The sequence below is a fragment of the Leiobunum rupestre genome, chromosome 5, assembly GCF_980474605.1.
Source record: "Leiobunum rupestre chromosome 5, qqLeiRupe1.1.hap1, whole genome shotgun sequence".
Classification (NCBI taxonomy): Eukaryota; Metazoa; Arthropoda; class Arachnida; order Opiliones; family Sclerosomatidae; genus Leiobunum; species Leiobunum rupestre.
Genome location: NC_143388.1, coordinates 52,092,204 through 52,104,065, shown reverse-complemented (window position 1 = coordinate 52,104,065; position 11,862 = coordinate 52,092,204). Strand labels below are relative to the sequence as shown.

The 11,862-nt window shown below is 37.0% G+C and overlaps 1 protein-coding gene across 6 annotated transcripts in view; it reads left to right on the top strand.

Moving 5' to 3' along the window:
• Positions 1–4,805: 4,805 nt before the first annotated feature.
• LOC149945260 (uncharacterized) overlaps positions 4,806–11,862 on the top strand; it is a 148,699-nt gene continuing 141,642 nt past the window's right edge. For all 6 annotated transcript variants that reach the window (XR_016480790.1, XM_090174403.1, XM_090174401.1 and 3 more), the window contains exon 1: positions 4,806–4,875. The gene's annotated coding sequence lies outside the window, so the exon portion shown is untranslated. The remainder of the gene's footprint in view (positions 4,876–11,862) is intronic.

The following is an 11,862-nucleotide window of genomic DNA, read 5'->3' as shown; positions in this document are numbered from 1 at the left end:
CGGCATCCACCCTTTCACTTAGGGTGGCAATTTATACATCCAACGATAAGAAATCACAAAGCCTCAAAAGCTTTGTATTAGTTTGCCTACCTGTGTCTACTAAGGGTGTATGGCTTTGCCCACTCGAATACACTGATGTGGAACTAATATCACGGCCTGGGCCGACTTGTTTAAATCTGGGAACGCTGTCGGGTTTGGGCTTTGAATAAATAAGTGGTTATAGTAAAGTCGGTAAAATATCACTATGAATTTACCGTTCGGGTTTGTCCTCTGAATTAGAAGTGCAACGCAAACTCTCAACTCAAAGCACTCTTACGGGCTGATCACTACGCGTAATAGGTGTACAGGTAATCTCTAAGTGATCAGCCCCGGGAATCCAGTACAAATAACCGGGGTCCGTTGAAGACTCGGGTTCTTTGGATTGGACAAGGATTTTATATTTTAGAAGGATAGGAAGTGATGACGCTTTCGCGCCGGGAAGAAAACGCGCGACTGCGCAGTAGCTCCTTCCAAAAATTACCCAGCCAAGGTCAAATATCGCTACCGTGAAGGCGCTAAAGCACATTTCGGCGTTGAACGATTTGGCCTTGGGGTGAATAAAAGCGGTTAAAGTGACGTCACTCTTTTGTAAAACTCCACGCTCTTCCCGCCAGGCCGTTAATACAGGGAACCTCGTCACTTCCTATCCTTCTAAAAATATAGAATCCTTGGATTGGAACGAACAAAGTAAATTTATCAAGGTTTTCCCCAGTTAATTAAAGATTTAACGGTTCTCTTGAAGCGCGCAATTATGGTAGGCCAAGAACGTAAATAAAACGGTCCATTGTTTGATAGACTATTAAAATTATAAATAACAAAAACGTTTCTTTAATTTTTTTAAAGGTTTTATTGTTGTGACATTTCTTTTTAACAAACTTTTAAATATATATTACTTTATTTTTTACCGAAAACAATTCCTTTGGACAGAGAAACGCTGCTGGGCATTGGAAGTACGAGATGTTTTTCAAAACCAAGTCCAATCTGTCCTAAGCCGAGATTGGTTCCAAGACCAACCTGACCTAAGCCCAATCCGGTACCGTATCCAACAGACCCTAGTCCGTAATTGGTAGCAAGTCCCAGACCAGTATTGACTCCTAGTCCTAGGTTGACACCGAGTCCATTTCCGAATCCAAGTCCAATTCCTTTTCCGAGGGTCCATCCGGATGGCCCTAAGCCAATTCCTTTACTCAGGTAGATTTGTTGAGGCATCGGAAGGGTAATTCCGATCGCTTTACTGAGTCCAACAACGCCTGTATTGGCCAAAGCCCCAGTGTTGACGTCCACTCCAACATCAGTTCCAAGTCCAAGATCGCCGTCAGATCCCAACCCGTAGCAAGTTGCCGCTAACGTCAAAGCTAATACGAATGAAATCTTAAGAAAAGGAAAGAAAAAAAATTAACATTTGAGTCTAAGAGAGGTCTTTATAGACAGTGAGTGACCTCTAAAGTTGCAACTAGCATCTTCTAAATAACTATATGATTAAAAAGCAATACGTGCTCTTTGGGTCCGGTGCATATTAAACTCAAGCCCAGACGTTATATTCTGCTTTAAGTTGCCGATTCTTATCGTTGGTGGCGCCTATCTGTTTGGTAATGACGCCAATTAGGCATCACTCCATACGTAAATATTTCCAACCAGCTGGTACACTTATAGAATGAATTATTGACTTATGGTTAAGCCTTATGTTACAAATATAATTTATAATGAAAATGTGTACATAGATAGTCACGCTAATGGAATATACTTATAGACTTCTGGTTAAAGCAATAAGTTACATCATATGTAACATAATTACTCATAAGTATGCTACTACCTCTATTTCTTCACTAACGGTTTTTTTTCACAGATATTGCGTCATCGGTACCCTACGTAATATTTGACGTCATATTTGATAACATATTTGACGTCATCGAATCTCAAATGCTGATTATGCCGTCGCCCAATTAGCTTTACGTCTGATAAACCGACGGCCATTATTTTAATAAACAAACCGGTTTGAACAACCAAGGCTTAGGTGCTAAAATGAACTACAATATAGTGTCAAGTTCTGTTAATGTAATTAATCTGCAAATTAATTAATCTCACGTTCTAAAATACATTTGAATTGTCAAATAAAAGAAGCAGGTTTATTGGAAAAAATAGTTGAAATTCAGGTTGAGCTTTTCTGGCGCATCTACAAGTTTGGAGTCTTTGCAGATTCTTTTGAACCTAGGCCTAACTATTCAAGGCTTGATATGGGTTTTAATAACGCTGGTGGAATATCCCACTTCGACGACTTGTTCCATTTTCGGAAAGCAATCACTTATTGCTCATTTTCCCCAACCTTTTATTTTTCTAAATTACTCATTATTTAACTTCATCCGCACAAACCGAGCGAGTTTATAAATTTCAATAAAGCTACATTGGGCTGAGTAAAATTCCGACGCAAAAAATTTCCTTCTCAATTTAGAGGTTTTCCATTGGCTTAAATAAATATGTTAGTAGCCAATAGTGTGACTCCCAAAATTACAAGGATGAGAAAAAAGGTTAAAATCTAACATAGTCCACCTTTTTACTGGTTCGTGATAAAACAAACCGTTAGATTTTTGAATGGAATAAAGGTACAGTGGCATACTTATGAGTAATTATGTTACATATGGTTATATGAATCTATGATACTAAAGCGTTAGACATTAGAGCTAATAAAATATAAATAGAAAAAAAAATTATAATTTTACCATGCTGTTCATTTTCACTGGCTGGACGAGATGGTGGAGAGTCGGAGGAAGGCGAGATGCAAGACTGTACATTTTCGAAGGGCTGAGGCGGCTATATAAAGGATTTGTTTGTCGTAATCGCGAACACTTTCCATTTCGTATCAGAACTTCAGCAGGTCACAATCACATCTACAAGGGTCTCGCTCACCTATCGGAAGAATTTAGGAAGATCCACAAAGCTTTTTAATATCTCGCTAGCCAGATAGATCCACTAAGGATGACACTTTAATCTAAATTCCCCAAGTTCGTTTCGACACAGCAGTTTCACCATACATTCTTATTGAGATTAACATTGATACTTCATCGATTACTTAGGATTAATAAGAAAACTAGATCTTTTATAAATTTTTCTTTTATTGTTTATTTTAAACAATAAAACAACCGATGTGAAAATAACCTATTAATTCAGAGCTGTCCTAATGGGCAATCGTAAGTTAACGGCTTGCTTAACCTATTATTTCCTAATTTAAATAGATAATATTTTTCTGATAAAATAACTGAAAAATATTTTGAAAAATCAGCCGTATGGTATGTTTCAAATTAATTACATTAGCAGTGTAGGAAGTTGAATAATTTATATTGAATTTTTTCATACTTCTGATAATAGTAACCGATATTATGTTTAAATATTTCGTTGAAATTATAGTGTTCTTGACATTACCGGATGTGTATAGTACTCATGCTCCCTATGATGACTATGTGCTGTGGTTATAAAATCGATAAAACTATTATACGAGGAAAAAATGTTTAATAAGACGAAGTAAAATGTCTAGCCGCAGTTTCACATAATGACATGATAGATATTTTTATAAACATCTGCTCTTATTTAAACGCAAAAGTCATTCACAATTGAAAAATTGTAAATAAATAACTCTTTATTTGGCCTATTAACGGACCAGTTGTGCATAATATAATTCTTAGAGGGAAGTCACGATTATAAATACTACTTGAAATTTGGAGAGAAAGAAAATAAAGAAGTATTATCTGAAGTATATAAGATGAAACAATTGAGAGAAGTATCCAACTCCGTATATTGGTCTCGCTGTAAGGAGTTTCTTTTTTTTATATATTTGGGGGTGTAGTGGTGATTTTAACCCCTACGAGGCACTCCGAATATTTGGCTGCGCCATTCGATAGATTCCCTTTGAAATATGTATCTACGGAGGCTCCTTCTGATGTTACAGAAACAAAAATAGTTTAAGGTGAGTTTCGTAAATAATTTCATCATATAAGAAGGTTTTCATAAGTTACGTTATTTTACATTTGACATCGTTAAGCGGTAAATTACAGCCGTGATACGGTTTATACTTCAGCACCCATTCTCAGGTTTCATTTTTGGTCTAGACGGATACTTTTATCATTATTTATCAGTATTATATACTTTTGACGGACTTATTGCGTAGGCCCGACTTTACGACAGCGAGGCGGTCGACGAATAACAGAGATTTAAATTTTAAATTATAATTTATAACTATTAAAGCCGTACATCAATTCATTGGCTTTTATTCCGAGCAATTACTTTCGATTCCGAGACGCGGCTGAAGACGTAAAATCGTTCCCTTATTTGGGTTTCCAGAGATGTCAAAGATGACAACGGGTAATCCGTTTGTTTGATGCGGCTGGGCCGCGCTGAGCACCGGCCTTTGGCGTTCTATTAAGACTGACGCCAGTAATTGCAACAATCAGTTCGGAATGTTGTTCTTATTTCTACCGCGCGTTAAAAAAGTGCGCTCGTCTGGGCCTCTTTGTTTCAATTAGGAAGAAAGCGACACCTCTCGAACGACACGGGATAATTTCCTACGTGCCGATACTGACCATGGCCGAAAATTGTTCAATTTAAATATTTGCCTACGCGTATTCTCGGAACGTGACGACACAACAGTGCACTCTATCTCAATTTTGCCTCTGCTTTAAGACGAAGTACTCTCTTCAGCGCTGATGTTTACATCCTGTAATCAAAACCGACCCTTCGTTTTTCTCCTCGCTATTTCACGAACGCCCGTATTCTCACGTCCCAGTCGATCTCACCATAAGGAGGCCGAGGGTATATACCGATGGATCTAAGCGTCGAATAAAGAAGGTACGTTACTTTACTTTTTATACGCAAGTTAATACCGCAAAAATGCAATTAATTTACCAAATTAATGAACAAAGTTTCTGGAAATGTCGAAAAGACAAGTTAACCAACCTTTCGACAACGGTAACGGGACGAGAGTAGAAGTGTAGACGTAGCTTAATTTGCTAATTACCAAGAAACCACACCGGGGTAAGTCAACTTGTGACTTTGAAGCCAATTCCCGGGGGCCGGGTTAAATAGCGTAGGAGGGTGAGGGTGAAGGCCGCTATTACCTTTAATATCAGCAAGTTTTTATGGAAACGGAAAGCCGAAAAGCTCGAGGGAAAACGTCTCTAGCCGCCAGGAAGGAGTGTTTCCGAGCTTTGTTCTGTACCATCTAAACTACACTCTTACAAGTTCCTCGTATACGTTTTGGAAGTAAAGCTTATCTAGTATAATAGCTGCTTACGGTGCTTAAAAAACTATTCTTATGAACTGAGTAGGGCACTGTGAACTACCCGGATGTTTTCGTATCAGAAAGGGATAGAATCATATCAAGAAAAAATTACCAACAAAACACGCGGTCGACTTTCGAAAAATTAGTCGGTCCTTTTTCGCTTTAATTGTTTGAGCCAAAATTTCCCTTCAACTGTTAATTTAGACGATGGGTCAACGTAAGTCATCTGTGAAATAATTTAAGGTCCGAGACACAGACTTTCGTGCGCGTAAAAACGTTACCGCAGCCATTGCAATTCCGGTCACTATTGACCGCCATTGGCGCACAACTTCGTAGTGATTGGAGGTCGTGATTTTGTGAATTTCCTGCGATGTTCCTAGAGTCCCCCTACCTGCTTATGCCAAAGTGTATTCTACTTATTTAGTATCCATATTTGAAAGTTAAGCCATATTGAAAATTTTAGTACGAAATTTTACGCATTTATTTATTAAAATTTTAAAACCAACTTGTGTATACAATTAAATATCGATATTTTTAAATGTGTTCTCTAGGGAGAATGTCTATGTCAAGACGGTTTTAAGCCTTTCTCTCAATCCACCCGTTGGTCCCCCCAGTACGCTCCTCCGCTTAAAATAAAACGAATAGTCCCGGTATTTCATTGGCTGCTTAAAATTTACGTCACCTAACGAGATGGAAATCAAACGACGGTGACGGTTTGTCTTCCCCCCCGCGCGAGACGGGGGAAAGGCGTTCAACGTGCCCGGCGATTGTCGCAACATAATCAATCTTCCTTAATATAAATAAATACATTCTTGGCTGTATAATAGTAAATAATACGGTAACAATGATATATATTACTATGTAAAGAGTGTGAAACTAACAGCAGTTTAAAAATTTATTTAACGGTGACATGATTGTTCATTTAACATGGAACTTGCAGTAAAAATAACGGTTAAGATGTTTAATATTACATTTGTGGTATACCCAATTTTACATTCACCGGTAAAATATAATGTAGTCAAAACGTAAATTTTACAATTCTCAAACCAACATTTTGCAATCAACCTGCAAAATGAAATGTATAGAAACATTTCATTTCCTATTTGTATATCACAACAATTCCAATCCGACCGTAAATTTCACATTTATAATGCATTCAATATCCAATCAAACCGTAGATTTCATATTCAAAATACATTCAGATTACAAACAAACCGTAGATTTCACATTCATAATGCATTCAATTTACAAACAAACCGCAGATTTCACATTCATAATGCATTCAATTTACAAACAAACCGTAGATTTTACATTCATAATACATTCAATTTCCAATCAAACGGTATATTTCACATTCATAATGCATTCAATTTACAAACAAACCGCAGATTTCACATTCATAATGCATTCAATTTACAAACAAACCGTAGATTTTACATTCATAATACATTCAATTTCCAATCAAACGGTATATTTCACATTCATAATCCATTCAATTTTCAATCAAACCGTAGATTTCACATTCATAATACATTCAATTTCCAACCAAACAGTATATTTCACATTCATAATGCATTCAATTTACAACCAAACGGTATATTTCACATTCATAATGCATTCAATTTCCAACCAAACGGTATATTTCACATTCATAATGCATTCAATTTCCAATCAAACCGTAGATTTCACATTCATAATGCATTCAATTTTCAATCAAACCGTAGATTTCACATTCATAATGCATTCAATTTTCAATCAAACCGTAGATTTCACATTCATAATACATTCAATTTCCAACCAAACGGTATATTTCACATTCATAATGCATTCAATTTCCAATCAAACCGTAGATTTCACATTCATAATGCATTCAATTTCCAATCAAACCGTAGATTTCACATTCATAATGCATTCAATTTCCAACCAAACGGTATATTTCACATTCATAATGCATTCAATTTCCAACCAAACGGTATATTTCACATTCATAATGCATTCAATTTTCAATCAAACCGTAGATTTCACATTCATAATACATTCAATTCCCAACCAAACGGTATATTTCACATTCATAATGCATTCAATTTCCAACGAAACGGTATATTTAACATTCATAATGCATTCAATTTCCAACCAAACGGTATATTTCACATTCATAATGCATTCAATTTCCAATCAAACCGTAGATTTCACATTCATAATGCATTCAATTTTCAATCAAACCGTAGATTTCACATTCATAATGCATTCAATTTTCAATCAAACCGTAGATTTCACATTCATAATACATTCAATTTCCAACCAAACGGTATATTTCACATTCATAATGCATTTAATTTCCAATCAAACCGTAGATTTCACATTCATAATGCATTCAATTTCCAATCAAACCGTAGATTTCACATTCATAATGCATTCAATTTCCAACCAAACGGTATATTTCACATTCATAATGCATTCAATTTCCAACCAAACGGTATATTTCACATTCATAATGCATTCAATTTCCAACCAAACGGTATATTTCACATTCATAATCCATTCAATTTCCAATCAAACCGTAATTTCACATTCATAATGCATTCAATTTTCAATCAAACCGTAGATTTCACATTCATAATGCATTCAATTTTCAATCAAACCGTAGATTTCACATTCATAATACATTCAATTTCCAACCAAACGGTATATTTCACATTCATAATGCATTCAATTTCCAATCAAACCGTAGATTTCACATTCATAATGCATTCAATTTCCAATCAAACCGTAGATTTCACATTCATAATGCATTCAATTTCCAACCAAACGGTATATTTCACATTCATAATGCATTCAATTTCCAACCAAACGGTATATTTCACATTCATAATTCATTCAATTTCCAACCAAACGGTATATTTCACATTCATAATCCATTCAATTTTCAATCAAACCGTAGATTTCACATTCATAATACATTCAATTTCCTACCAAACGGTATATTTCACATTCATAATGCATTCAATTTCCAACCAAACGGTATATTTCACATTCATAATGCATTCAATTTCCAACCAAACGGTATATTTCACATTCATAATGCATTCAATTTCCAATCAAACCGTAGATTTCACATTCATAATGCATTCAATTTTCAATCAAACCGTAGATTTCACATTCATAATGCATTCAATTTTCAATCAAACCGTAGATTTCACATTCATAATGCATTCAAATTTTCAATCAAACCGTAGATTTCACATTCATATTACATTCAATTTCCAACCAAACGGTATATTTCACATTCATAATGCATTCAATTTCCAATCAAACCGTAGATTTCACATTCATAATGCATTCAATTTCCAACCCCCCCCCCCCCCCCGCTATTACATTGCCCCCGCAACTAGGGAATCACGTGGTTAGACTGGAGCCCGTAGGAATCTCGCCGCATTTCCAATCTAGGGTACGTAGTCTAGATTATCTTTGGTTACATTAAGCTAGAAACTAAAAAAAAAACTTATAGAGAAAAATAACCTTCGGAGGGGGGGGGGAGGCGATACTTTAGTAACTGGGACTACGGAAAATGAAGACTTGAAATTTCACTTGAGTCGAGCTTGGTCCTTTTCTTTTCCTGAACTACTTCCGCTGTAAAATATTGACTGAGAAGTTCAGGCACTAATGCTGTTCTAAAAAGTGTGGTGGTTTTAAGAGTAGCATTCTCCCGAAAGGTTTTATCCTGTTTTCTACGTTCAATTATAATCAAAATTATAATCAGCTAGGCTAATACCCACGGCACCACCTTAGGCCTAAGTCATCAAGCGACTTTTGAAGCCATTAATTCTGGTGGCCGGATTACAATGCGTAGGAGGGTGGTGGCAAGCCCTGCATGCCACGCGTACGGGCCAACAGCTCCCTACATTAACTATTACCGGTAACCTCAACAAGTTTTTATGGAAGGGGAAACCGAAGATCTCGGGGGAAAACCCCTTAAACCAGTGGGGAGAGAACTTGCAAACTCTACGCAGAAGGAGTTGTTCCGAGCTTTCACCCAGTGCCACAAGCTGGGATCGAACCCGGCTCCTCTTGCTGCGAGACAAAAGTGCTAACCACTCCGCCACCCCACCTATTATAATATAAATATCGACTGTGGTCCAAACACAGTAATCTGTATAGGGCCTTTCGGATAAAAACATTTGTATCTGAATCTGGTAAAAATAATCATGATGTCGCTTCAACTTAAGACCACTGGGTTACTTTTCGAGGCAGAACTTTGGGCATACCTCCGCAACGGATTTGAACCTCAATGAATAAGGGGCCTTTATCTCCAATAGCCCTCTCCCACAACACTGACATTCGACTAGCCAATCTTTGTGAATCCCCAAGGTGGGGATAAAGCGTGTTTCAGATTTAACCCGATTCTTCCAATATAAAATTGTTATGATTTTTTATCATTATTTTCAAATACGCTTCTTTCATGGTATTTTCCTGCTTTATTCCCCACCTTGTAGCCTCATTATCAAAATGTTTGGACCCAGGGTAACAAATGTTTTGAATAAGTGAAATCGAAGGCATTGATGGATCAGTACTGTGACACGCTTTTCTCATATTAGATGCCGTAATTCGGCCAGCCCTAAACCTATGCCAACTTTTTGATTAAGACTGTAGTTTTGTTTCGCTTTCAACTATATTAGCCTGCTCTTGGGAGAAATATATATTCAGCAAATCTGAGCGAACTAAAAGTTTCCCAAATTATAACTTTGTTAGTGATTCGTCATAAAGGTCAGTTAAAACTGGTGGATATGTGTTGGAATTGGTACAATTTGGAAAATATTTTTGATAAAACTGCGGGAGAACCCTAAATATTGTGGAGTTTGGAGATTTTTCATTAATTCCCAAAATCATCCATTTCTTCTTTGTTGAAGTCAGGAACTTCCTTTATTGGCTTCCGAACTAAAGTACTAGGTTTAGATAGGGTACCTGCTTCCACGTAATGTTAAGTTAAAAGGAACCACCTATGGACTGCATTGTAAAGGATGATAAAAGGGAGAATAAAGCTAAACCCTAAACAAGTTTGAAGAAATTTAAAAACTTACTAATAGCTCGTACCGATAGGTCTTCGAGCGGACAAAAACGCGAAACTCGGACCAAATAGATCTTCGAGTGAATAATTACCTGCTTCCACAATATGGTCCAATGCTTTCTTCTTCGCCTTCGCAGAAGTTAATCCATTTCGCAAACAGGTGAATATGTTGCCTGCTTTGTAACTGGAACTATCCACAGGGCCACCATTACCTTTCAGGCGCCCCTGGGCTTAAAACATCAGGCACTCTTTTTCAAATGCCCGGGTCATTAAAATTAAATTATTAAGGACAAGACGGCGCCCTACCGGAACTCGACGCCCTAGGGCTTAGCCCTACCTAGCCCAATGGAAGAGATAGGCCTGACTATCCAGTAGGCTTTCTTTCCAGTAACAGTGAAAGATTCTCTAAACCTAACTTCATACTCAATATTAAAACGTTGAGCAGCAATGTGTGTGCAACACTCATCTAAACCGGCCATACAAGTACAATGTCCCGGAAGGATAGTTCCATCACTGTGAATGGTCACCCATGGTTCCAGTAGTTTTTTTCGAAGTCTTTGAGAGTGCATGACCTAATTTAAATGAAATTATACATAAATAAAAGTAAATGAAAAGTTGAATTTGTAAATAAGTAAACTTCCTTGGCAAAATATACCAGCAGCTGCTCTAGAAACGGCACCTGTGAAATCGAATGTCAAGCCTAATTACTTATCCACAAAAGGCTCCTACCGCACCTCCTACATGTAGATGTGCAACTATTGAAATCAGCACTGAGTGTGGAAATTCTATGCATAACGGAAACTTTTCTTGATCAATCAATCCCTGACTCCGTAATACACATAAATGACTACCGTTTCTACCGTAAGGATCGCACAAATACAATCACCTCTGGTGGTGGTGGGGTGCTGATCTACTACCGTCAATCAATTCCGGTAACCAATCATATCACCATTGACAATAATTCTATCTGGATTAAAGCATTACTGAAAAACTCCCATTAGACTCTACATTGGATGCTACTACAGAAGCCCCAGTAGTGAAGAAACCACGATTACAGAACTCCAGTTAATCCTTGATGATCTATTTCAAAGTAACTATGAACTTCTACTACTAGTGGACTTCAACTGTGACCTACTTGCACGTCCACTATCTAAAAAAACAAAACTCCTAAAAATATAACTTCAGCGCTGATCCAAATGATAAAAGACCCAACTCGGATTGCAAATGGCTCTAGCACTCTAATTGACCATATCTATACTACCCATCTAGCTCTTAGAACGAACATAACATTTGAAGACTGCCCCTTCTCAGATCACAACTTAATAACTTGCTGTTATAAAAGAAAGTGCCCATTCTCGCAAACCCATTTTGTCATCACTATATCACAAGTTCAAAAAAGAATTCTTCACCGCTGATATTGCTCGAGACATTATTGAGGCAGGCCTCATTACTGACTACAGAAGTCATCTGACCTATGATGTCAATATTC